The following is a 27,336-nucleotide window of genomic DNA, read 5'->3' as shown; positions in this document are numbered from 1 at the left end:
AATAGCATACTTGGAAACTACTTCTATACTCATTCGGGTATTCCACAGCCAATTATAGATAGATTCCCACGAAATTTCGGGACAGGACTGGCATGCCAATCCATAAACGATTTTATGTAGTTAGTAATGAAAACAAAGTTTACGATATTTTTGATGCTATCTTATGCAGTTCAGGCATTTTTTAAGTTTGTGACGTATTTTAGATTGGGAAGAACTCTTATCGTAATTTTTGGGCAAAGACTGCAGATATTTTTCAGCACAGACAAGCTAATGCTAAATTGGAATTGACTCTTTCATTTTAGTAGCTGCTAAATACTAGGCTCTGATTGGATGGATTTTACCCATCATTTTATTTATGCACTCAATAAATACAGAGGTATATGTGTGTACACTATTTAATGTAAATGTACGGATGTAACGCATATCTTTGACCTTGGTGTCACTTATACATATCATTTTCGGTTTTACCTGTGATTGGCTCAAAAGGATAGTAGGGGTATAAACCACAATTGATGTAGCTCGACCATCTGGAACATTTGGAACTTCCTCTCATTTTTTACTAAAACTAAATTTTACTTACATGTCTCATTTTCATAATTTGCTGTGACTTGTAGGAAAGAGGGGAAGGGGGTGTGGCATAAAGCACAGTTGATCTAGTTCTGCCATCCTGCATTCTTTGACTGGCTAGAGATAGAGGCAGGTAGGGGGAGGCGTGGGAGTGAAGGGTGCTCATTTGTGATGTGATAGGTAAGAGGTGGGTCTGGCTTGTCATGTGATAGATAAAAGAGGAATGCTACCGCCATGAGGATCAGCATGTGACTGGATAAGATTGGGTTCAAAATTGTTATTAAGGTATGGTAGGTTCCGGACTGTGAATACTTTCAGTGGTTTGTTTGGACTGAACAATCAAGGTTGTGTCATATTCACAATGATGTGATTCCCCGTTATGGTAGCTGGGCGATGGAAAGTCGGTGTTGTGAAAACACAAGCTATGCTGTTAATTATCAAATCATTACCTTGTAGCTCTAGTAGTATTGTGCCTGTGGGTTGGCGTTGCTCATAACAACTTGTAACCACTGCTTCAGTTCTGTACATGTAAAATATCCAGTGTACACATTCCCTTTGGAATAATATACTGGGACTAGGATATCCCTTCGTCATCCTGCCACTTTTGCTTTACCTAAGAACAATGGAACCCAACACGCATCTGTGTCAGTCTAGACTTAGCAGTTCAGGCAAAACATATCCCACTAACATCCATCAATGTTGCCGTTTAACTCTCCCCTTCCATGAAAAGTAACATCAGCACTATCATTCTTACTCACATGTATACCCCCAAGGCTTCCCAATTTATTGAGTGGGGGTGGACTCTGAAACACTCATAAGGTTCATTTGTACTAGTTACCGGAAGTCAGGCAATTGCATAGAGTTGCGCATTGTCAGTATCGATTCCTGCCATATGACATAAGAAAATAATGACTAGGTTTGCTCACTTGATATGGTGATAATCTCTAACTCAGCCGGTAGTTCCATCTGGGCCCATCATAGGAGAGTCAGGAAACGTTCAGGAGGTAACAGTATAGAGCCTAACAGCCCATTTGCTGCTTCCTGTGACCCCACTTCTTCTACTCGAGCATCGCCCATACTGACAACCAGTGATAGCAAGGGTCTTCCTGCAGTGAATCTTTTGTCCAACAAGTCCAACCAAGTCTGTTTACAAGTGAGACATCTGTTCATCCCGCTACTGCCCATTTTCACGTAGCCTGTCAATTGTGGCGCTAGCTCATGCAGCGTTTTTTTGTTCTTCAATATGCCACATTCCAAGGTTGGCTATTGAGTAGTGAGCACTCACTTACATTTGTGTTACTGTCCGCTATTAATCTCAGCCAGAGTACCTTTCTGTTCCCAATTATGGTCGGCTTCGTGATCCTGAGTGCTATCATTGACAACTAACCCTTGCCCATATTACCGTGTCTTACATCGCTGCAAAACATGATACAAAGATCACAGTTTGATGCAACTGCTCACACGACTTTCACTGGAAAGACATAACTCCCTTGCACCTTCTGCAGCGTCCCTTTTTCTTAGCCTCAAATTGTAGCTCTGAGAATACTTCCTACAGCCTCCACACTTCGTTTCTCAGTTCCCCCAATGTCCAGTGGCAGGTGGTTTAGACGATGTCTTCCTCCTTGAAGAATAGTACTCCTCCTTTTATTGTCGAGTCTACAATTTGTCTACACTTACTTCAATGAAGAGATGCAACACTGCTAGAACTAAAACGCACATCATAATCATTCCAGATGTTGTAACTACCTGGAGAAAGGAATCTGCGATCACTCTCTCTCACCTTCTTGAAAGACCCAATGTTTGTGATCCATACTCATGGATATACTATAAATCATATAATTTTCCCCCATGTCGTTCATGCACTCACTTCATTCAATAAATTTGAACAATAAACTCCATTCCATGTTTAATGCTAACAAAATAAATCAAACTGAACAAGCCTACAACTTTCCATATTAACAGACCAAGATTCCCAGCCAAAACACAAAATTTACGTGAACAAGAAACAACCATTAACAATGATTCCTATGAATCCTACAGTTTCTATGAACTTAACTGCAGACAGTGATCATCATAATGTAAAATTCCAAGCAAAATTCCTACATGCAAAACCAATGTAACCCCATTCACAAAAAATCCACTTAAAATGTTTTGTTAGTGTACCCTCTTATTCCACAATCTTAATACCTATGCCATTTTGTCTGAAGCATGCATGACTGTCTGTGGCTTTGTATTCTTCCTCTAATGACCTACTTTCTTCCAGAAATTGGTGCTGCTATCTGTGGTAGTGGATCTAGGACACCTTTAAAATGATGAAGGAGCCCCACGTTGGCAACTGTAATTTGACATTCACACATGACGTAATTTCCACCACTTGGTATGGCAGCTGGTACAGTGCAACTAACTTCTTTGTCTTACCCTTTGAAATATAAAGGCTTGTTTACATAACTGAAGGACCTTTGCATTTGCTTTTTGAACCCACCTCTGCATGTCCTTTACTGTTCTAATGAAATTCCATATCAGTTCCCCATTCCTTCCAATCCCCAGTTTGACCACATCAAATGGCGAAGACATTTCTCTCCCATACACGACCATAAGGGGTGAAACACAAGTGCTATATTGTGTTTCCGAATTCCATGCTGCTACACCATTGGTAAGTAAACATTCCTGTCATTATGGTGGCTTTTCATGTCATAGTTCAGTAGCTTACCAATAATTTGATGAATGCATTCTGTCCTCCAATTATCTTACAGATGTAGTGGGTTCGTTCCTATGCATAACAAGTGACATAACTGCTTCATCAGCTCTGAAGTTGTTGTCTGATCATCATCTTGGGAACAACAAACCTCAACAGTTATTTACCATCACAAGCACTACTGTGTTTACCTGTTGATTTGGAATAGCGGTCATCACAACATACTGTAAGAAATGGTGTGTGGCTTAATGGTCCTAAAATATCCATTCCAGTCATTTCGAATTGTGGGAATGCTCCTGGTAACCTCTGTAATGGCACTTGCTGATGACATACATGTATCCATTGTGCACACAGTTTCTTATGTACTGATCCACATCTTACTTTTGCATCATCTACCAATAATGCTCATCTACTCTCTAGTCCATCGTCCTGCACCCTATGTGCCTATATAAGACACAATCATTTGCTTTCTTTAATACTTCTTCCTGCAGCACAGTAGACACTGTGATATGTGGTCCAAGTTTCGTCGACTTATAAGCAAAACAGCCATAAATGCAAACTGTGGCTGTGGTGTGAATAACCTGCAGTCCATGTCAATGGCTTGCGCTGCCTGCCACTCAGCAAGGTTACACCACAGCATCTCTCTTACACCAATGTTTCTGGTAAGCTCATGTGCCTTACTATGCGTTTTACCTGGCTTTTGAACCACTTTGAAGTCAAACTCACTCAGATGGAATGCCCAGTGTGTACGTCTAAACAAGGATAATTTTTGTCAGCTTTGTTCGATTGCTGTGAAGTGTAATCAACTGGATTATCCTTACCCTGTACTTATTGCCACAGAACACAGCCTATCACCTCATTGCTGACATGATAAAATACATTCCTTTTCATAATGTAGATACATAAATACAACGAAAGTTGTTAATGCCTCCTTAAGTTTTTCAAAAGTAACTTGACCTTCTGCTGTCCATTGTAACTTCATACCCTTCTTCAACAAATGCATAAGTGGTTGTGCAGTAACTGTAAACCGTGTAACAAATTTTCTGTGATATCTAGCCAACCCTTTATGTATCTCTGATGCCAGAAACTGTTGCTGTGCGTCCATCAATGTGGAATGTCTTCTCACACCATCATGTGTAATCACTTGTGCTAAGTAGTGCAGTTCCCTTAATGCAAACTGACAATTCTCGATGATTATGTTCAGATAAATGAAATGCAGTCTCTTAAAAATTTCTTTCAACTGTTACACATGTTCCTCCATACCCTTCAAAATACGACAATGTCTTGAAGGTACACCATACATTTATACGGCTGTAAGTGCTTTACCACTCCATGTAGCAACTGCTGAAATGTGTGTGGCGCATTTTTTAACCCAATGGTATTCGCTGATGCTGGTAATACATCCCAGGGATTGTAAATGCAGTCCTCCAGCACTTCTGCACTTCCTCCATTTGATGATAATTGTGGTAAACTTTTTACGTTTTTAAAGCTATCAAGGGTCGCAATAACATTTGGTATCAGACATGCATCTGTCATCATTCTAATGTTCAAGTAGCGATAATTGCAGCAGACTATATATTTCTCTGTACCATCCAGTGGCTTCTCCTTCATGATAACATTTGCTTCTCCCCACGGACTAGCATTTATGAGAATTATTGCAGGTAAATGAATTTTTCCATTCTCACTCGCAAATGATAGGGTACACAGGTGTGTTTCAAGGGTTATGTCAATGAGTCAGGAGGACTCAATTAATCCTCAAAGTCTAGCAATTTCTTTTCAATGGCTATCCTCCCTTTTCCATTTATATGCTCCAATTTAGCAAGTAATGCAGTTTTACAGACAGTTTACTTATAATTAAGATCCACATTTGATTTGCCTGGATCATCTGAACGCAGAAAATCTAAATTAGCAACTAACAACCCTTCTGCCACACTCACTTAATTGGCGCCAAAATTATCTGCGCTGATGGAAACCACATGTTTACTGTCTGCTTCCTGCACACGAACAGTACACTACATTTAAAACATCATGATGCATCTCAATTCACCATTCTCCTTTAATGGTTCTGTCATACACAAAATGTTATCAGTTAGTTACGTTCACTCGTACAGCGAAAGTAATTTTCCCTTTATCTTGCAGCTCTCCATCATGTGAATTGAGTGTTAATGACTTTACGTTCAGTGTAATCGGTTCCTCCTTCTTGAAAGGCGATTCTTGCAACAATACATTAATGACAGCAGCCACTCCCAGGTCGGAACTGTGCTTCATCGAGTTCCACCTTATGTTGCTGAAGATCGATTTTTGTATGACGTTTCTTCAGGGCGTCTAAACCGTAGGATCGCGCAGTACCCTTCACCTCCATGAGACAAAACTCTCTTGGAATTGTTTTACTTCGACCTGAAAATCGAATATCGCTGAGCCAAACGATTCCACGTCATTATTCCCTTACCCGCGTAACCTATAATGTGGGGGATTCAACCTCCTTTTACCTAAGAGGTACAGACTTGCCACAGATTGGTGTATAACAACAACTTACACTCTAGATCATCTATCTCGCCAGTTAAGAAACACCCTGCCTCTGCATATATCTTTATATGTAGCATTGAAAGTTACTGTGAGTGCAGTATGACACATTTAGACCTATCATTGGTGTTTAACGACCTATTATCTACTTTGTCCTTGCTTACTTTGCTTCTTACACCTACAGTCTTGCTCTTGGTGCCCACTTACTCCACATCTTCTACATTGTGTCTGGCGATAATGCCTCTAAATATATCTTGAACGGACACATCACTTAACACTTTAAGTCTGGAGGGAAGAAACTCTTCTTATCCCGTACCATTTTCGGTATGTCTATTTCTTCGAGCGTCATGGTAACTGTGATGAAGACATCCAGATTCTTCAGGTTTTATCCACGTACCCTCCTTGACATATGAGGTGGCAGCCCCCTTAGGGAAACTTCCAGTGCCCTGTGAGCCACTTCTGGAAAATAACTTCGTTCATTTCGTCATTCCCTGTCAACTAATAGGTTTGGCGTTAACAGTTCTTATTCTGTCGTCAAATCCTTCCATTGATTCATTTCATCTCTTTGACACCCCACTCAACTATTCACGAAAGAATACTTAATCATCAATAAAATATTCTCCTTCACTAAGTACAACAGTCTGCCAACGCTGGGACACTTTTTCGATACTGTGACTGTAGAACTCACGTGGTCTTGAGGCGAAGAACTGGCCAAGCCATGTTCTGAGCACATTTTCATCCGGAAAGAAATTTCCTTGAGGGTTGTTCGATAATGAACGGAAACGGTGAAAGTCTAACGGGCAAGATCAGGTGAATAAGGTGAGTATGTAGTTTTTTCCAAACCCAATGCCCGTATAGAACTTTTTGTCAGTCTAGCAGAATGCGGGCGGGCGTCACCTGGGAGTAGCATCTCTTCACATAGTCTTCCTGATCGTTGTTCTTGGACGTCTCAGCTGTGCACAATAAATATCAGCAGTGATGGTTACACCTTGGCGAACCAGTTCATAGTACACCACACCGCCTCTGTTCTACCAGATGCATAATTAATTCCCTTATTTTAACTTAAAGACATCATTTATCGTCACCAGTAACAATACAGGCTAGGAATGGTTGGTGTTGTTCACAAGTCAATTAATAATGATTAATCAGAGATGCACATATTGCGACCCGCTGATTTCTGTGATTTCGATTTAGAGCATGCGATACCTATAAACCCGATACTAGAATCTTCCCCATTGCATACAAGTATCGCGCTATGATGAAATGATCACAGTTCATCACATTTGCCACTTCTTTACTGCACTAACGTGGATGGGTGTGGATTAATGCTTTTTAACGATCTCCATCAACCCCCCGAAGGTTTTTCTGAACGTGGAGAGTCACTAATGTCGAAAAGATCCTCTTTAAAACGAGACAACCATTTTCTTGTGGTGCTCTGTCCAGTGGCGTTATCTCCATAAAAGGCGCAAATGTTTGTGGCTACCTCCGCTGCTGTTACCACTCTAACTCAAACAGAAGGGGAAATTTTTCGAATCCTCCATTTGGACTCCATTTTCTAGTGTTCACAGCTCCACTCACTATGTCCAAATGATAAGATTACAATGTGTAAAGTCAAAAAGGAACAGTGAAATACAAATAAAAATGACAGTCGACAAATAAACATATAGCAACATGGAATACCAACATGAAAAACAAAAAGGCTATGGACTTATGCACCGACCTAATAGTTCTACTTGTTTGAGTCCTCAGAAATACACCTGCTTTCTACTCTGTCTGTCATAGAAATAAAATATTAAATTGTGAAACTTAAGGAAGTCTAAACACAATGTCAGATCATAATTTGTTAGTGATGACGAACGTACTTGATAGACTAAATGTCACCAAAACGAAAAGTGATGCACAAATTAGCTAGAAATTCCGAGAATTCGGAATTCAGTAGAGACACTAATGATGTAAAGACAAAAGCACTGAAGACATTCAGGCGACGGGTGAATGAGCATACTAAAGAGAGATATAATTAGAACTTAAGAAAATACGAGTGAAAATAATTATTTTGCAGTTCAGTTGGATTTGAGGAGGAATGTGTCTGCCTCGACTGATCGAAACTCTAAACGGTACGAATTGCTCATTAGGCCGGATTTCGACAAAGTACTGTAAAAATAAATGAATGGTATTTGCATCTTCTACGAACTGAATATTCAATAATTAAAAATAATATAATTGTATACTTATGCGTTACGAGTGACTTTCATGTATTTTGGGACCAGTTGATAAGGAGTGTATCTGTGATCAGTAATTATTCTTTTCGTTGTAATCGTTAAGTCATGTTTAACCTGATTACCAAGGTTTTTTTATTCTATGGTTTCTGCCTTGTTAGAAACTAATTGCTCATCGATAATGAGATGATTATAGAGGGAATACTACCTCAGTGGGACAATTTCCGGTGAAGAAAATATCCTCATCTGCTTTGAAACCTGTCTTAATTTTCATCATGTTAGATTCTTTCGAAATGATTGTGCTCACGACCACGTAATCCAGGGCAGAAAACAGACCAGCATACGTCGTAACATCGTCTGTCTTTTTATTGCATTACAGATCTATATTTCAGCTGACAGTGCAACTATTGTCAGTGCATGATAAGAAGTCACGCAGACTGAACGTAATTTCAACGTCACACATTCCAGTTTAAATCAGGCACATATAAGCGTTGAATGCTTCTACATGTCTGAGATAGATTAGGTTATGTACTGTTATAATCAGCCCACATGACTACTTATAATGCACTGCTGATAGCTGCACTGTCAGTTGAAATCTGGATCTGCAATGCAATAAAGAAGACACATGACGTTACCACCGATGTTTGACCTCCTTTCTGTCCTGTATATTGGTTTTAGATTAAAGTAACTGTTTCTACTGCAGTATAAGAACCTCGAACCACCTCGCACCAAATAAATGTTCCGAAAATATAGATGCTTCACCTTGTTTCTGATTAATCTCATGCTAAGCATAAATATTTGTGCATTCATATACAGATTAGGGAAACTAAGTGACCATATTGTGAAGAGTATTCTTTTAATGTCCAAATAAAATCGACTCAGGCCGCGTTTTATTTCGTTTGTTACTAGTTTCACTTATCACATTCAAACATTTTAAGGTATTCATTGTCTTGATAGTACAAAGCTCCGCTCGACACTGTCGTCACCACAAAGTGGTGTGAGATGGGTGTGCAATCATTCTCTAAAAACTATGAGCCAACAAAGTTCACACAATATTTTACTGCAGATCCTTCTATTTCGTTGCTGAATTCTGTAATGCTGATAATGCGTTTGTATGCTGAATCTAGTCCTGATCATGTATATTTTCTATCTCTCCATTTGTTGTTTTTACCCTACATTCATAATCGAAATGATATTAATAATAGGAGTGATTTCTCAGGAATATGCAAAACTCCAAAATATCTACAATCAAAACACGTCCAGAGAGTTACAAACGAGACAAGAAGACTGTATTAGTGTCCGTTGGAGGCGCCTTGACAATGTTACGATCGACCACAAAACTCATCGAGAAACGCGTATACCTCAGATTGCAGCAATAGCAAAATTTTGCACAACTTCATACAGTGTGGGAGTAAGAACCTTTGTGTCTGCTGAAATAGTGTTAAAATATTCTCAGTTTTTATTGGTGTATTTTCAGCTATTTTATTAATACCTTGTTATTTCCTGTTCTAGTTATCTGTATATTTCATAATTGTACTGTCTACCTTTACATTATCTGAATTATTTAATAATGTAAATTCAAATTTTCCTTTATTATCTTGACCAGTAAGAGTATGAAAATTGCAAAATACAATCGTTACCTTTTATTTTAATAAAAAAGATTATAGCGTTCACTTAATATTCAAACATCGTTACAAAAATTTTCTATCAGTCTGACCACTGGACCTTTGTAGAAGGAACTTTTCTTCAGACATCTGTAGCCACTACTGAAACCTTTAAATATCCGCAACTTGTTTAGCTGATAGTTAATATTCCTCCCATTTGTTTCAGTACCTAACTGCATGTAAAGGATTACCAAAGTTTATTACTAGCCTTGGTTATCATTTATTTGTCTTTCTATCATTAGCTCAAATCCTGCAAGTACTTTTAATGTTAAATATTTTTGTAAACTTGCTTCGACATTAGCGTCAATATTACCAGCAGATGGAAGTATATATGACTTCAATGTTTATGCCTATTCGTTTGTATTTGTTAGGAAAACAAGCGAATAGGCATAAACACTGTAAGTGATGAGTGGCAAACAGTTAAGAAAGTCAATTATAAATAGTGCAGCGCAGGAAATAACGCAAAATGCCAAAAACTGTAGATGTGAAATGAAGCCTGTCGACATCAGTCACTGCTAGCAAGAGGGGAAGGTGCAGACTATGTAAAGAAACACCAATGCCACAGAAGATGCTTTATAAATAAGAGCGAAACGCGTCTGGTGTAATTCTTTTTAATTACATTGCAGTCAGCTCAAGACAGATAACCTATAATAACGGATTTATTACAACCGCTGTAATAAAGAAAACAGAAATCATCATTAAAAAACTATTCACTGAATGCTTCACTATTTTTTCCAAGTCTCACTTTAGAAAGAGTTACGCGTTGATGATTCCGATCATTTTTTAGCGTACTGTCAATATGCTTCCATGCAATATAATTATTTTTCCGAAACAACTCACATAAAACTGACCATAATTTTGAAAAAGGGGAATTTCATTAAAAGTGCCATGACATAAGATCTGATCCAAGAACAATAAAGGATTTCCAAATTTAATTTACTCCATAATTTTCTGCCAGAATTTGATAGACGAACTGAAAACGTGTTAATCTGCGAAATAAAAATCATATCATGACAATAGTGATTGGAGTAGATCAATTGCTTATAGTGGATTAGGGAGACCATCCAAAAACGAATTTGACATGAGTCAGAAGCATGGTAACAACGTATAATTTCGAGATACAGACTACCAAATCGGAAAAATGGTTTGCAACAAACGTGGATGATAAAAGAACACCGTGTATACCTATTTGATAAGTTTTAATGGAACGCGACTGATTTCGGGGCCTGTAGTAACATCAGATGCGCTCTATGTGGCTGGCGTGTTGACTGTTCGTGGGGACTGCTTGGGTGATGTACACATCTTCCAGCTCCTTTTCTATCTGCAGTTGGTCGGTTATGCCGTTTCACCAGTCAAGATTTGGTCTCTCTATCTCGATTTCATTGACTTAAATTATTATGCACACCTGAGGATGTGGTAACAGGCCACAAAATCTGCCATTTTCCGTTAAAGATTATAATACAGCTCTACACCTTTTTCTTTTTGCAAAATGTATTACCAGAACTGTGTCTACCCAGAGCACAGAGGTGTTTCTAATGAATGAAGAGAGCTAAAGTACTGGTCAACGGTCAAGCAGTATTACATCAAATCTCTGGTTTCTTCTGCGTTTGTAAACATTGTGAATGCTATCGCAGAAAATAAAATCCGAGATACAACAAACTTAATAGTTTCCATTAACAGACAAATATGGGAGGAGTGACCTTAATATTAGAATATATACGAACATCATTCCTTTGTGAGAACCCAGCAGCGTAAGATAAAAATAACAACACAAAAGGATAAATCTTTATGATGTATTACGATGAAACTAATACTGATAATGCAAATTATTATGTCTGAGCTTACTGTCATCTGACAACACGGCTAGAGAAGGATCAGAAACAGCAAACAAATTTCCCCTCATCTAAGAAGGTCTACCACGTGCTGCTTCCATGAGAAGTTGTTTTTTACAACCACAAAGGAGGACACTGTCAATATGAAGTCTACAGCTTCTTTCACACTAATTAAAATATTCTGGGATATTATGCAGTAGTCAGATGGATTTTCTTATTGAAACCCAACGCTTTTTCCCAATCTGACGAGAAAATTTTCTTAAAAACAGCTAACGTCCTCTGCGGATGGGGATGATATACTGGATATCCATAAGAAAATTCATCTGACCATGGAATAATGACACTGAATATTTTAATAAGTGTGACGTTTGTGACCTCCCCGCAAAATATGTTAAATAATAAATGTGAAATGGTGCCAAGTGTAACGTCTCAACAAAAAATTTATAAATGAAACCCACACAATAATATTAATTAAATAATGAACCATGTACGAAATGTAACCTCCTAACAGAAATAATAATGTCCGGTAAATTTTATAAGGACAGCAGCATTGACCTTCGGCCCTGTACTCTGAATAAAAAAAAGCAAAAATTCTTACCTCACTAAAAACTGCAATTATATCTGCTCTTAATTATACATTCTTCGACACAGCTTCGTGCAATGCTGGCATATATATGTATATTTTGATTCTTGGAAGCAATGATAATGCATTGGAGATTGAAATGAATGCTTTTCTTTTAAAGAGTTACTTTATATTATAAAAATTATTATTGGGGCATTTTTTCTGAACAAATTAAATTACAATTAACATGCATTATTAAATATGCGCAAGGCTGCTTCTTTACCTTCTATAACAATACTCATCCTCCAGAGTCCTGACCAGAGTCGCGAGCAGAGCACACAGCCGACGCATGCCGACTCCCGCAGACTACTACCGTCCACTCGCTACCAAAGCCGACCGACTACTACTGTATCCGACTGACTACTACTACAGACTCACTTCTACTGTCGACTCGCGCAAACTACCGCAGACTCGCGACAAGCAACAACTAACAATAAATTACTCTCTGGTCAGAGATTCTGTCATGCCTCGCCCATCGCCGGCGAAGCATACGCCTTACACGTTTTACAATTACAGTTCATTTAGATTTAGAAACGACATTTGATTCACTCTTCTGTGGAAAAAGATGAAGATAATGATGATCATGATGAAGAAGATTGAGAAAATTGTGACTATGAATTACTCCTGTGCTGACTGCCCCCTTTAGCTAGCCTTGGTTGTTTTTATTGTTTAGTGTCATAAGAACTGCTTATTCGCCTCCGAAATTATTTAAAAGGTATGTTTCATGGATAGCATTAACACTATTTCCTGTCCGGTAACAGATTTTCACCTGTTTCCCATAGTTTTACTCACTCTACCATCACACAAAACGTGACAAGATACTGATTACATTGACACATTGTTAGTTTTACCGTGTTACATTTATAGAAATACACTTTCAAATTCAAAGCTAGTAACGAAGCAAGGTTGCATCATTACTTCTTCTAAACGTTCGCTAAGTGTGATTCCATGTCAAATGGCCTAGTTTCATGATGTTCCCTATTCGAGTATCTTAGCTTTCATTCAAATTTTGTTTACAGATTTTCTAAAGTATCAAAGGAAAATTTATTGACAGTGGCGCTTGGGAAAAAGAGAAAAAAAGAGAAACGATTTCACGAAATTTTGCAGATTCACTACAATTACTCACCGGAAATCAGTACTGCGAACCTGCCCACCGCTTTTGAAATTTAGAAGTATCATTTTGTTGTCTTTGTGTCAAGAGGCTGGTGGTCACAAAGTATTGACATTTCTGGACTCAAAATTAGTGTATCATCCTTCAATCGTTTAGCAAATCTGCACACAAAATTTGAACAATATTGAAGATGGTCGTGTGACAACCAGTATACCAGTAGATATGAAATCATCACTAATGCTTTTATGCATACCTGTACCCTGTAGTCTCTAAACCACGACTATCAGCTTCACTGTGGTACTGAAGTCGTTAAAAACTGTTATTGATATATATACAATCTCAGCAAGTACACCAAGTCCTTTCATCCATACATGTATTTTCTCATCATTACTAACTTTTCTACAGGAGCGGGTATACAGAGTAAAAGGCATATTACTATAGACGAAACTAGGTCTACTTTGGGTCTTCGGGTCGATTCCACAATGCCATGTCTTGTAGGCGATGACATCTCGGTCGGCGAAAGATTCCAGTCCAGGGAGCGAAGCATTCTCACAGCGGACGATAGCGAGTGTAAACCACCCACTGCCAGCTGCTCCAGTAGCAACGTCAAGTGAGAAATTAAGTCGACAACCACGGAAAACTATAGGTCCATTAAGAATAACAGATTGTGCAGTGCCATTTCCTCCAAGTTTATTTTCAAGGCTGATTATGTGTTTGTAAACTGGCATGTGGTGGCGGCGGTGCCGATACACACGTCGACGAGGCATAGTGCTTCAATGCTGTTGCAGACAGAGCTCACAGCGTAAAGATTCCGCTGGCGTGCACTGCCTGCTTATATAGAAAACGGGTGACCTTGATTACGTAAGCTGATGATACGGACTTAGTCTTAGACCAAGATGTCATCGCCTACAAGACATGGCATTGTGGGATCGACCCGAAGACCCAAAGTAGACCTAGTTTTGTCTATAGTAATATGCCTTTTACTCTGTATACCCGCTCCTGTAGAAAAGTTAGTAATGATGAGAAAATACATGTATGGATGAAAGGACTTGGTGTACTTGCTGAGAATGTAACTATATATATATATATATATATATATATATATATATATATATATATATATATATATATACTCCTGGAAATTGAAATAAGAACACCGTGAATTCATTGTCCCAGGAAGGGGAAACTTTATTGACACATTCCTGGGGTCAGATACATCACATGATCACACTGACAGAACCACAGGCACATAGACACAGGCAACAGAGCATGCACAATGTCGGCACTAGTACAGTGTATATCCACCTTTCGCAGCAATGCAGGCTGCTATTCTCCCATGGAGACGATCGTAGAGATGCTGGATGTAGTCCTGTGGAACGGCTTGCCATGCCATTTCCACCTGGCGCCTCAGTTGGACCAGCGTTCGTGCTGGACGTGCAGACCGCGTGAGACGACGCTTCATCCAGTCCCAAACATGCTCAATGGGGGACAGATCCGGAGATCTTGCTGGCCAGGGTAGTTGACTTACACCTTCTAGAGCACGTTGGGTGGCACGGGATACATGCGGACGTGCATTGTCCTGTTGGAACAGCAAGTTCCCTTGCCGGTCTAGGAATGGTAGAACGATGGGTCCGATGACGGTTTGGATGTACCGTGCACTATTCAGTGTCCCCTCGACGATCACCAGTGGTGTACGGCCAGTGTAGGAGATCGCTCCCCACACCATGATGCCGGGTGTTGGCCCTGTGTGCCTCGGTCGTATGCAGTCCTGATTGTGGCGCTCACCTGCACGGCGCCAAACACGCATACGACCATCATTGGCACCAAGGCAGAAGCGACTCTCATCGCTGAAGACGACACGTCTCCATTCGTCCCTCCATTCACGCCTGTCGCGACACCACTGGAGGCGGGCTGCACGATGTTGGGGCGTGAGCGGAAGACGGCCTAACGGTGTGCGGGACCGTAGCCCAGCTTCATGGAGACGGTTGCGAATGGTTCTCGCCGATACCCCAGGAGCAACAGTGTCCCTAATTTGCTGGGAAGTGGCGGTGCGGTCCCCTACGGCACTGCGTAGGATCCTACGGTCTTGGCGTGCATCCGTGCGTCGCTGCGGTCCGGTCCCAGGTCGACGGGCACGTGCACCTTCCGCCGACCACTGGCGACAACATCGATGTACTGTGGAGACCTCACGCCCCACGTGTTGAGCAATTCGGCGGTACGTCCACCCGGCCTCCCGCATGCCCACTATACGCCCTCGCTCAAAGTCCGCCAACTGCACATACGATTCACGTCCACGCTGTCGCGGCATGCTACCAGTGTTAAAGACTGCGATGGAGCTCCGTATGCCACGGCAAACTGGCTGACACTGACGGCGGCGGTGCACAAATGCTGCGCAGCTAGCGCCATTCGACGGCCAACACCGCGGTTCCTGGTGTGTCCGCTGTGCCGTGCGTGTGATCATTGCTTGTACAGCCCTCTCGCAGTGTCCGGAGCAAGTATGGTGGGTCTGACACACCGGTGTCAATGTGTTCTTTTTTCCATTTCCAGGAGTGTATATATAAAATGAAGAAAGGGAGATTAACATCCAATGTCAGATCGACGGTGAGATCATTAGAGGCAGAGCAAGAGCATAAGACCTGAAACTTCCTGGCAGATTAAAACTGTGTGCCCGACCGAGACTCGAACTCGGGACCTTTGCCTTTCGCGGGCAAGTGCTCTACCAACTGAGCTACCGAAGCACGACTCACGCTCGGTACTCACAGCTTTACTTCTGCCAGTATCCCGTCTCCTACCTTCCAAACTTTACAGAAGCTCTTCTGCGAACCTTGCAGAACTAGCACTCCTGAAAGAAAGGATATAGCGGAGACATGGCTTAGCCACAGCCTGGGGGATGTTTCCAGAATGAGATTTTCACTCTGCAGCGGAGTGTGCGCTGATATGAAACTTCCTGGCAGATTAAAACTGTGTGCCCGACCGAGACTCGAACTTGGGACCTTTGCCTTTCGCGGCTCGGTAGCTCAGTTGGTAGAGCACTTGCCCGCGAAAGGCAAAGGTCCCGAGTTCCAGTCTCGGTCGGGCACACAGTTTTAATCTGCCAGGAAGTTTCATATCAGCGCACACTCCGCTGCAGAGTGAAAATCTCATTCTGGAAACATCCCCCAGGCTGTGGCTAAGCCATGTCTCCGCTATATCCTTTCTTTCAGGAGTGCTAGTTCTGCAAGGTTCGCAGAAGAGCTTCTGTAAAGTTTGGAAGGTAGGAGACGAGATACTGGCAGAAGTAAAGCTGTGAGTACCGAGCGTGAGTCGTGCTTCGGTAGCTCAGTTGGTAGAGCACTTGCCCGCGAAAGGCAAAGATCCCGAGTTCGAGTCTCGGTCGGGCACACAGTTATAATCTGCCAGGAAGTTTCATATCAGCGCACACTCCGCTGCAGAGTGAAATTCTCATTCTGCATAAGACCTGATTGGGGAGCTATAGGACGTGCATTTCTCAAAAAGACCACCTTGATATTTTCCTTATGGCCAAACAAAATAATTCTAAATCTAGGTGGCTGGGAAGAGACTTGAACACAGATTCTGCTGAATCCAATATCTTAGTTTCTTGTCATTGCGCTTCTGTTTACGGTACGAATTTTGAAAGTAGCCGAAGGCGAAGGCTTAAATGGCGAAGACGTTATAAAAATTGGATTTGTGTCATCGATAGCAGCAGTTCTGTAGTCGAAATATGCCCTGATGGAAAAAAAAATCGCAGCAGCAAGAAGGAGCTGTGCGACATAAACGAAAGGTGGTAGGCGTGTTTCTTCAAGTAATGAGAAAAAGAAAAACGTAATAATTTTTTTAAATATTTTCCTCGCCCCACTTAGTCTCTGGAACGCAAATTATCAATATGTTCCTTGTAAATATGATATATATTTTTGATTTTTTAAAAATTTTCTGCATCCTCGGTATCATTCTCACCAGGGGTCGAAGGAACAGTATATCTACTCTGCGTCTTTTCCATGGTCTGATAAATTTATTTTAATTTAACTGTATGGCCAGATGCTCTTCCTGCCGCCATATTCGTCGATTAACTCAAAGGAAGGAAGTCGAGTGCACTTTCTGTCGGTGAATCGCCCAAATTTCTTCTGTGTATTATCGTATTTTAACTGTTTGTGTATTATATTTTCTGTGGTGCAGTGTATCCAACAGCCCAGCATTTATTTAAGCGAGCGTGGAAAACCACCTAAATACCACACTCGGGCTGACTGACTTACCAGTCTAACAGTCTTACGCTCTGATTCGATCCGGGTTTGGCTCATTTCCCCGTCAGACAGGCTGGCGTGCTCCGCTTTAAATTACACGAACAGGTTATTCCATTAGCGCGTTCAGCTTAGGATAAATGACTGTCAGTATATTTCTGTACGCTTTATAATGTCTCTTATTTCATTCTCGTGATTCCCGCGAGAGATATGCCGTGGTGGAAGCAGAATGGTCGCACAGTCTTCCACGAGTACCGCTTCTCCTCATTTACTAAATAGTATTTCGCAGGAACTGCTTCGCTTTACTTTCACGTATTCCCATTTACGTTCTGGGAGTTTTTCTGATGCACTATTATATGGAATGTGGGACGAGTCAGTTTATAGAATATGTATAGATGATTAGTTTTAACATGAATGAACATATTATTTTTTAGTACTGTTCATACACCTACACTTAAAAACATGTTGCTCTTTGTATAGGCTATAGGTTTTCAAGCAGAAATTGTTCCATGGAATAGGAGTTGTCCAGGAGAAATGATTGTTTCTTAGATTACAAAGTTGTTTTGCTACCTCACAGACATTTTATGTTGTTGGGCCAATGTTAAAAAAATTTTAATGCTGCACATTGAACTCTTTTCTGAGCCACAGACATAATAATAATTTAATAATGGGGGATAAAGCTCACTTTTCCCTCCAGTGTGGTCTGTTAAAATTGTGACTGATTAGTTATGACGTATTTTATTAGTGAATATATATATTGTGACGGTACAAGTAAAATACCTAGCTCTTTAAAGAAGTACCTATATGAGGTCCTCGCTAAACGCATATTATTCTTACTGCTCGCTTTTCTGCAATCATTACTTACTTCTTAAATGGTGAAAACTATTCCATAAGACATTATTGAGTGAAAATATGCGGCATACGTCGTGAGGTAATTCGTTCTTTCTTTTTTTCCGAGTTCAGCAATTATACGAAGAGCAAAAGTAGTTGAACTTAACTGTTTGAGAATCTCAACAATATGCTTCTTCCAGTTCAGGTTTTCATCACTATGTACACCCACGCTACTTTCTGACTCCTGCTCATGTGCTACATCAATTGTTGGGATTTCTTGTGCAGAACTGAATATAGTGCGTTTCCTCAAAATTTAGGGTTAGTCCTTTTTCAAAGAACTACTTCATAATTCTTTGTAAAATGTCATTAACAGTCTCTTGTGTTGCTTTCTCTCTAATGTGATTTATTATTACACAAGTAGTACCTGCAGAAAGTACCCATTCTGTTTGTTGAATGTTAAATGGAAGGGCATTCAGATATACAAGAAATAAGACTGGATCCAAAATTGAACTCTCTAGGACTCACTTTGTTATTTCTACCCAGCCACTAAAATTTTCTACCCTCCCAACAGAGTTTGAATTACTCACCATAAATTTTTACATTCTGCTTCTTAAGTATGATTCAAACCAACTGTGTGTAGGCCTAAAGTTTTCAGCTTCATAAAATTTGAATTTTTATACACAATCCAACTCCTTAAAATGACGAATAATACCATCAAGCTATACTTTATTAGTGAAGGAGTACAGTATACGACTTAATATATAAACAACATTCTTTGTCGAGCATATCTAAACCGTGATATACTAAGTTAACCGTTTTTACTTAAATGTGAGACTACGCCTGAGCACATTTCTTTTTCGAATATTGTGGAAACAGTACGTCAATAAGGAAATTGAGCGATAATTATTTAAATCCTTCTTGTCACATTTATTATGTAGAGATTTAACGGTTGTGTATCGTAATCTGTCAAGAAAATTGCCTGTGTCAGTGATGTATTACATATATCACTAAGGATGTTACTTATTAAGTTATAACGATTTTTTAAAACTATGTTTGAAAATCCGACAATGCATATCAGTTTTCGTTTTTTTAGAATCTTTATAATTCTATAAATTTCAGTAAAGAATGTTGGTGCTAATTCTAGTTGATTAAAATTTTGTGGTGTGACGCTTTTAATATATTCTGCTGCTTTTCCAACTGAGTCATGTAATTTTATTTTTACTGCCGCATTTAGAAACTGACTATTAAAAGTACTCGCATCTTGTAAATTATGAGTCACCACATTGTCATATGGCTTAATTGTTATGGTATCTTGTAAAATGACTGGCTCTTCTTTCTCCCATTTCGCAGTATCATATATACGTTTGATCTTACTATCTACTTTATTAACTTTTGCCAGGACAGATGTCCTTCTTACCAGTTTAATGACATTCCTTAAAATATCACAGTATTATTTTGCAAGTATTAGTATGCAAGTAATGTCCGATCTTGACTTATTCTGACATTTATATAAAGTTCCCTCTTCCTCTTATGTGAGATTTTCATTCCATTAGTTATTCACGGCATATATGATTTTAATGGCTCTTCTGGATAACTTTTTAAGAAAGTAACTTTCAGAAATTTTCGGAGTTTTCCTCTCGTATCAGCTGTTTGAGCAGTCTGCTAACAGCACTTCCTGAATTCTTTGAATAAATTTTCCCCTAATGGTTCAGTTCTCCCTAATGGTCTGTCTTTTGCATTTATATTTGAGGTTTATCCTGAAAAACATGAATTTCTAAAATGTTGCTTGTTTGGCGTTACTAGCAACATCAGGCAGCGTTGGTAACCTATCGCTGATACCTTATCACTGTGTAGCATTGCTAATCATTTTCCATCAGGTGAGAAAAGCATCCTTATAAATCAGTCAAATCTAGTTAAAATAACTAAAAGTGCACGATACTCAAATTTAGTAACAACGATACCAGTAAATGGTGACTATTTGCCAAAAATTAATAAATACACATATTCACAGCTAGGAGGGTTCTTCAAAAATTAACACAGAAGAGGGAAAGATAAACAACACAATATAATACAGCAACTGGCACTCCTGTATTGGCGCCGCTCGTGCGGTTAGTTCTAGTAACTGATACAAATGGGACGAAATCGGCTAAAGTGCCAATTGAATCAGAAAAACTGATTACTGGGACATATTCCGCATAAGGGATACCCACCAGGGTAACCGAGAGCGCTAACGCGCTGCTTCCTGGACTCAGGTAGGCGCGCTGGCCCTGGATCGAATCCGCCCTGCGGATTAACGACAAGCGCCGGTATGACGGCCATCCTGGATGTGGTTTTTAGGCGGTTTTCCACATCTCGCTAGGTGAATACCGACCTGGTCCCCACGTTCTGCCTCACTTACTCGGCTCGCAGACATCTGAACACATTCGCACTATTCCATTGATTACACTAGCCGCAGACAGTTGAGGTACACTAATTCCTTCCTAGGGGGTATGGGGTGGCGACAGGAAGGGCATCCAGCCATGCCTTAACATGCCACATCCGATTAACCAGCACACTCTGCAAGTCGGGACAAATGCTTGGAATGAAAGATTCCTCACAAGGGAGTTATTCATGATCCTTATTTATCTAAAATAAGCTTATTTTCCTGTTTGCCGATCGCTTTTTTTTTATTTCAAAATTACTGTCAGTGTCTTCCATCATCAGATCAAAAGTCGTAGTTACAGAGTATCCTGTTGCAATGGAGATACCAGTTCAGTGTCATATGCATACAGGGCGTTAGGAGTATAATTGCAGATATTTCTATTGGTGACTGACGACAGTGCACTGAGCAACGATTTGTCTATACGACCAAGTTTGTGGTAAGACTGTTAGACACAGAGAAAAACAGAAACACACAACAGTGGGTATGTATTAACGTACCAATGATCACAGTATCTGCATTTCCACCATTAACATCCTGTATATGGCAGTTAAGCCTCTGCTTCCGGAATGTGGGGGAACGAGCCAGCCCCAGATCGAATCCACCTGCAGGATTAACGACGAGTGCTGGCGAGCTGGCTAGTTGGATGTGGTTTTGAGGAGAATTTTTACATCCATCTAGGAAAATGTCGTGCTGGTACCCATATCTCGCCTCAGATACGAGCTGCGCAAACAATTAGAAAACGTTCACAAACATGAACACAGAATTTACTCTAGATGTAAACAGATGGGGTATATAGATTCCGTCGCTAGCGGAGTGATGGTGTGAGGCCTCCATGTACCACTAACAATTCTTCAACCCATATAACAACGCCAGTCTTTTAGTGAAATGTTGAAACGCAAAGTGCACAACATATTGTGAAAAGCTTCCTCTAAATATAAAAAGGCTATAAACGTGGGTTTGCCTTTCTTGTCTTTAAGATTAGTCGTAGGGACAGAACTGTTTCATGTGTTCCTATGTTTCTCTGGAAAACAAACTGGTCTTTACGGAGGTCTGATTATACCACTGTTTTCAATATTCTACAAATAATTCGTGTTAGTATTCCTAAACGAAGACTTACTAAACTAAATGTTCAGGAATATTTCATCCTGTAATCACCTGCCTTTTTTGAAATGGGAATTATTAAGTTCTTTTTGAAGACTGAGCGCATTTCACCTGTCTTATAGATCTCGCATAGTAGGTGGTATGGTTTCCTCGTGAGAGAACCAATCGTGAAGAAACTGTCCCATCTAGTATAGGAAATACACCGTATGATCAGAAGTGTCCGGAGACCCCTATGTAATGTCGAATTGACTCTAGATGTCACGAGAGTATAAAAGGAAGCGGTGAGTCAGTAGAGAAAAAGTAGCAACAAAGTGGATTGGTCACGAGAGCTCTGTGACTTCGAAGTGGGCCAATCATTGTACGTCATCCGAGTAACAAATTCACCAGGATCATTTCAACCCTTCAAAACCGCCCAAGTCGACTAATAGTATAGTGGATGTGAAGCAATAACGCGAAGGAACAGCCGCAGCTACCCTGCAGTCCAGCTAGCACAATGACAGCACGTTAAGAGGTGAAAGTTCCCAGGAGCACCTCATAAGCAACACGTTTATGTAGGCAGTGCTAAGAGACACCTGAGGAGATGTAAGTAACGACGCCACAGGACAGTGGATGATTGGAAAGGAGTGATTCTTTCTTGTGTAGTGCCACCACTAAAGAAAAGGTGGTATGGGGGTATTTGTCATCATTAGAGTGTAGTCCCCTTGTCGCGCTTCAGGAAATGCGGAAGGTTATGGACACATTTTACATCATAGTGTAATGCATATGGTAGAGGAGCAGTTCTGAGACGATGATTGTTTGTGTCAGCATGACAACGCACCTTGTCGTAAAGCAGTGTCTGTGAGGCAGCACTTTATGGACAATAACATTCTTGAAATACGAGGGAAGTTTTACAACTAATGCAACACATTTTATTTTGGAAATCAGGTTGGCTTTATTGAGGAAACCAGTGCAACATTTTATTCGCTACTCTTTTGACTACTAGACCCTATTTTTCAACATTATCTCAATTCAATGTGAACGCCTTACGCCGCCTTATTGGGAAGGACTGTATGTTCGCATGCTACCACTCTACTGGTCGACGTCGCAGCCAACGTCTCGCTACGTCAGTAATCTCCCCATCATAAATGTACTGCTTCCCGTGGAGTGCTTCATTTATTGGGACAAACAGATGGAAGTCAGAATCTGCGAGATACGGCATGTATGCTAGATGAGGAAGATCGGTCCAATGAAGGTTTGCCAGCTCCTCTCGGGTGTGCAGATCTGTGTGGGGGATTGTGTCGTCATGGAGAAGGAGAAGTTTTTGTGCCCACGAACGCGCTTAAGTCACTTCTCCAGTTTTCTGAGTGTAGCACTATACACTTCCGAGTTGATCGTTGCCCCATGATGGAGGACATTAAACAGAATAAGCAATTCGGAGCCTCAAAGATCTTCGCCATGACTTATCGGCTGAGGGTGCGGCTTTAAATAATTTTTTTTTTTTTTTTTTTTTTGGAGGAGAGGTAGTGTAGGGCCACCACAGCGGGCGCACACCCTTGAGTATCCCAACGGCTGGACAAGTGTGTCAGCACTACCAACGGAGACGACTAGTCTTGCAGCGATGTGTTTGACTGTTATCCGTCGATCACCTCGAATGAGAGTGTGCGCATCATCCCACTTTTCAGGAGTGACAGCCATACGCAGCCGGCCGGCATGAGAGATCGGACAGGTTTCCGCGACGTTGTTGTGATGGTAACAGATACATCGCCCAACGACTCAACGTGCTTTTGTTCACCGCTAGGTCTCAGTAGAATTTCAGCAAGTTCCTATGAATATCTGTGATGCTCTGATTTTCAGCCAAAAGACACTCAGTCACAGCTCTCCTCTTGGAACGCACCTCCGTTACAAATGCCACTATGATGGTTATGTATAGCGCCACCACCTATCAGAACTTCATGAACCTACACTCATGCTCATAAATTAAGGATAACTGCAGAATGTGTGCCGCACAACGTGGCACTACACAACACTGGCGCTAATAGCATAGGCACATAGGGAACTCATACGACACAGATCTGTAAGTCCACGGTGTTGGTGTTAAGTTGAGAAAACCGTCCCGAAACACATGTGCTACATAACGTCACTGTTTCTTGCGCATGTATCCAGACGTCAATACGGGATATGATCACCATGGACACGTACACAGACCGCACAACGGGTTGGCATACTCTGGATCAGGTGGTCGAGCAGTTGCTGGGGCATAGCCTCCCATTCTTGCACCAATGCCTGTCGGAGCTCCTGAAGTGTCGTAGGGTTTTGAAGAATGCAGCGATACGTCGACCGAGAGCATCCTAGACGTGCTCGATGGGGTTTAGGTCTGGAGAACAGGCAGACCACTCCATTAGCCCGATATCTTCTGTTTGAAGGTACTCCTCCAAGGTGGCAGCTCCGTGGGGCCGTGCGTTATCATCCATCAGGAGGAAGGTGGGACCCACTGCACCCATGGAAAGGCGGACATACTGGTGCGAAGTGACGTCCCGATACCCCTGACCTGTTACAGTTCCTCTGTCAAAGACATGCAGGGGTGTACGTGCAACAATCATAATCCCACCCCACACCTTCAAACCGCGACCTCCATACAGGTCCCTTTCGACGGCATTAAGGGGTTAGTATCTGGTTCCTGGTTCACGCCAGATGAAAACCTGCGAGAATCACTGTTTAGACTATGCCTGGACTCGTCCGTGAACATAACCTGGGACCACTGTTCCTATGACCATTTACTGTGTTCTTGACACCAGGCTTTACGGGCTCTCCTGTGACTAGGGGCCAGGCGAATGAATGTCTGTTCAGTCGTCTGTAGACTGTGTGTCTGGAGACAACTATTCCACTGGCTGCGCAAGGTCCCGAGCAATGCTACCTGCAGTACTCCGTGGCCGTCTGCGGGCAGTGATGGTGAGATATCGGTCTTCTTGTGGTGTTGTACACTGTGGACGTCCCGTACTGTAGCGCCTGGACACGTTTCCTGTCTGCCGGAATCGTTGCTATTATCTTGAGATTGCGGCACACGGAGGGTCCGTGCTGTGTTTGACAGCCTCCAATCGCCCTAGTATTCTAACCTACCCCTCATAACGTCATCAATATGTGTTCTTTGAGACATTTTCAACACACAGTCACCATTAGCACGTCTGAAAACGTCTGCACACTTACTTGCTAAACAGTACTCTGACATGCACCGACTGCATGTGGACTGCTGCCAGCGCCACCATGCGACGACCGAAGGTAAATGCACCGCATGGTCATACACCGAGGTGATTTAAATCCGCAAACTGCCCACCAGAGCGTTGTTTCTCCATGTATCAACATTATCCTTAATTTATGAGCATATATGGGCTGAAACGAGAATATTCCACGATTTGCTACAACAAATTCCGCGCCGCGCGGGATTAGCCGAGCGGTCTAGGGCGCTGCAGTCATGGACTGTGCGGCTGGTCTCGGCGGAGGTTCGAGTCCTCCCTCGGGCATGGGTGTGTGTGTTTGTCCTTAGGATAATTTAGGTTAAGTAGTGTGTAAGCTTAGGGACTGATGACCTTAGCAGTTAAGTCCCATAAGATTTCACACACACACACAAATTCCACATTTCTACAGCTGAACGTGGCCGAGTATGACAACGTGTTGCATTACTTTTTGAGTACCCTACAGATTGGACTGTCCATAGTCCCGACCCGAACCCACTGGAATACGCTTGCGATGAGTTTCGACGTCGACCTCGCTCCAAACCCCAGCGTCCAACATCACTAAGTTCTTTGGTTTCGGCTCTTGAGGTAGAATGGGCTACTATTCCAATTGGTTCAAATGGCTCTGAGCATTATGGGACTTAACATCTGAGGTCATCAGTCCCCTAGAACTTAGAACTACTTAAACCCGACTAACCTAAGGACATCACACACATCCATGCCCGAGGCAAGATTCGAACCTGCAATGGTAGCGGTCACGCGGTTCCAAACTGAAGCGCCTAGAAGAACTCGGCCACAGCGGTCGGCGGTTACATTCCTCCACAAACATTCAGACACCTCAATGGAAGTGCCCTCAACAGAGGCGTACATGGGCACATCTGACATCATTACCCACTAATTGTGTATGAATGATACTGATCAGGTAGTGTATAGGAGTTAGGTGAAATGCTCGAGGACTTACGACTGTAGTAAATTGAATTACAAAGAATGCAGGTTGTGAAACTTCCTGGCAGATTAAAACTTTGTGCCGGACCGAGGCTCGAACTCGGGACCTTTGCCTTTCGCGGGCAAGTGCTCTACCAGAAGAGCTTATGTAAAGTTTGGAAGGTACGAGACGAGGTACTGGCAGGAGTAAAGCTGTGAGGACGGGGCGTGAGTCATGCTTGGGTAGCTCAGTTGGTAGAGCACTTGCCCGCGCAAGGCAAAGGTCCCGAGTTCGAGTCTCGGTCCGGCACACAGTTTTAATATGTCAGGAAGTTTCATGTCAGCGCACACTCCGCTGCAGAGTGAAAGTCTCATTCTGGAATGCTGGTTGTGACAGGTGGACGGGTGTGTTACGGAACCTGCAGGGGGTTTTCTTTTAGCCGAGTTACGTGATGAGGCGTAGGCTGCAGGCGAGAGCAGGCGTGGCGGGCCGGCCGGCCGCCGCTCCCCCGTGGCCCGCCTCTTGGTATCGCCGCAGCGTCGCGCCGCGCCGCGCCACGCCGCCGGCCTATCGATTACACGGGCACGCCGCCGCCGCTGCCGCTGCCGCCGCTGCCGCTGCCGCCCTTCCAGTGCCACACCCGAAACGCCAAAGTCCCCGCAGCGCGCTACACTCAGCGTTCCGCCCATGCATCGACCCGTCAGCAGCTCGCGGCGATGGCATTCACCAGTCCAATCTTTTATGAAGGGAGCTCACTCGGCGGCGCTGATGAGCCAAAACATAATGATCACCTGCTTAATAACACGTTGGCCCACTTTTCGACCGCATGTAGCACAGATTCTCCGTTACGTGGGCTCCACTGGTCCTCTGTAGGTTTGCGGACGCACGTGACACCGGCTGTGTACCCACAGGTCACGCAATTCCAGTAAATTACATGCCGGTGGCTTGTGGGCGGGGAACTGGTGACGGATAGCTTCCCACATGTATTCCGTCGTGTTCAGATCAGACGAATTTCGTGGCCTAGACATCAGCGTGAGTTTATTGCCATGCTTGTGAAAGCACTGTAGCACGATTTAGACCTTGGGTCGTGGACTGTCGTTCCACTGTAAGATACCATCGGCGTCGGGTAAGACATTAAACATGATGCCGTGCACATGGTCCGCAATACACTAAGGTGTCAAAAGACATGGGATAGCGATAGGCATATATACAAATAGCGGTAGTACCACGCTCATTTGGTATTGAAGGGCAGTGCAATGGTGGAGTTGTCATTTCTGCTCAGATGATTCACGTAGAAAGGTGTTCAACGTCATTATGAATTGATGAAAGGAGAAAATATAAAGATGCACTAAATGAAGCAGGCAAAAAGGAACACAAACGTCT

At 42.0% G+C, this 27,336-nt stretch overlaps 1 protein-coding gene and 1 non-coding gene across 2 annotated transcripts in view; both read left to right on the top strand.

The window, feature by feature from the left end:
- Positions 1-27,336, top strand: part of LOC126263381 (neuronal acetylcholine receptor subunit alpha-7) — a 327,371-nt gene that overhangs the window by 230,168 nt on the left and 69,867 nt on the right. The gene's annotated exons all lie outside the window — the stretch shown is intronic.
- Positions 26,189-26,263, top strand: Trnaa-cgc (transfer RNA alanine (anticodon CGC)). Its single transcript has one exon. It is a non-coding gene; the product is annotated as a tRNA-Ala (tRNA).

The sequence above is a fragment of the Schistocerca nitens genome, chromosome 6 (genome assembly GCF_023898315.1).
Source record: "Schistocerca nitens isolate TAMUIC-IGC-003100 chromosome 6, iqSchNite1.1, whole genome shotgun sequence".
Classification (NCBI taxonomy): domain Eukaryota; kingdom Metazoa; phylum Arthropoda; class Insecta; order Orthoptera; family Acrididae; genus Schistocerca; species Schistocerca nitens.
The sequence above is the reverse complement of the archived record's forward strand: the minus strand, read 5'-3'. Positions and strand labels throughout refer to the sequence as shown.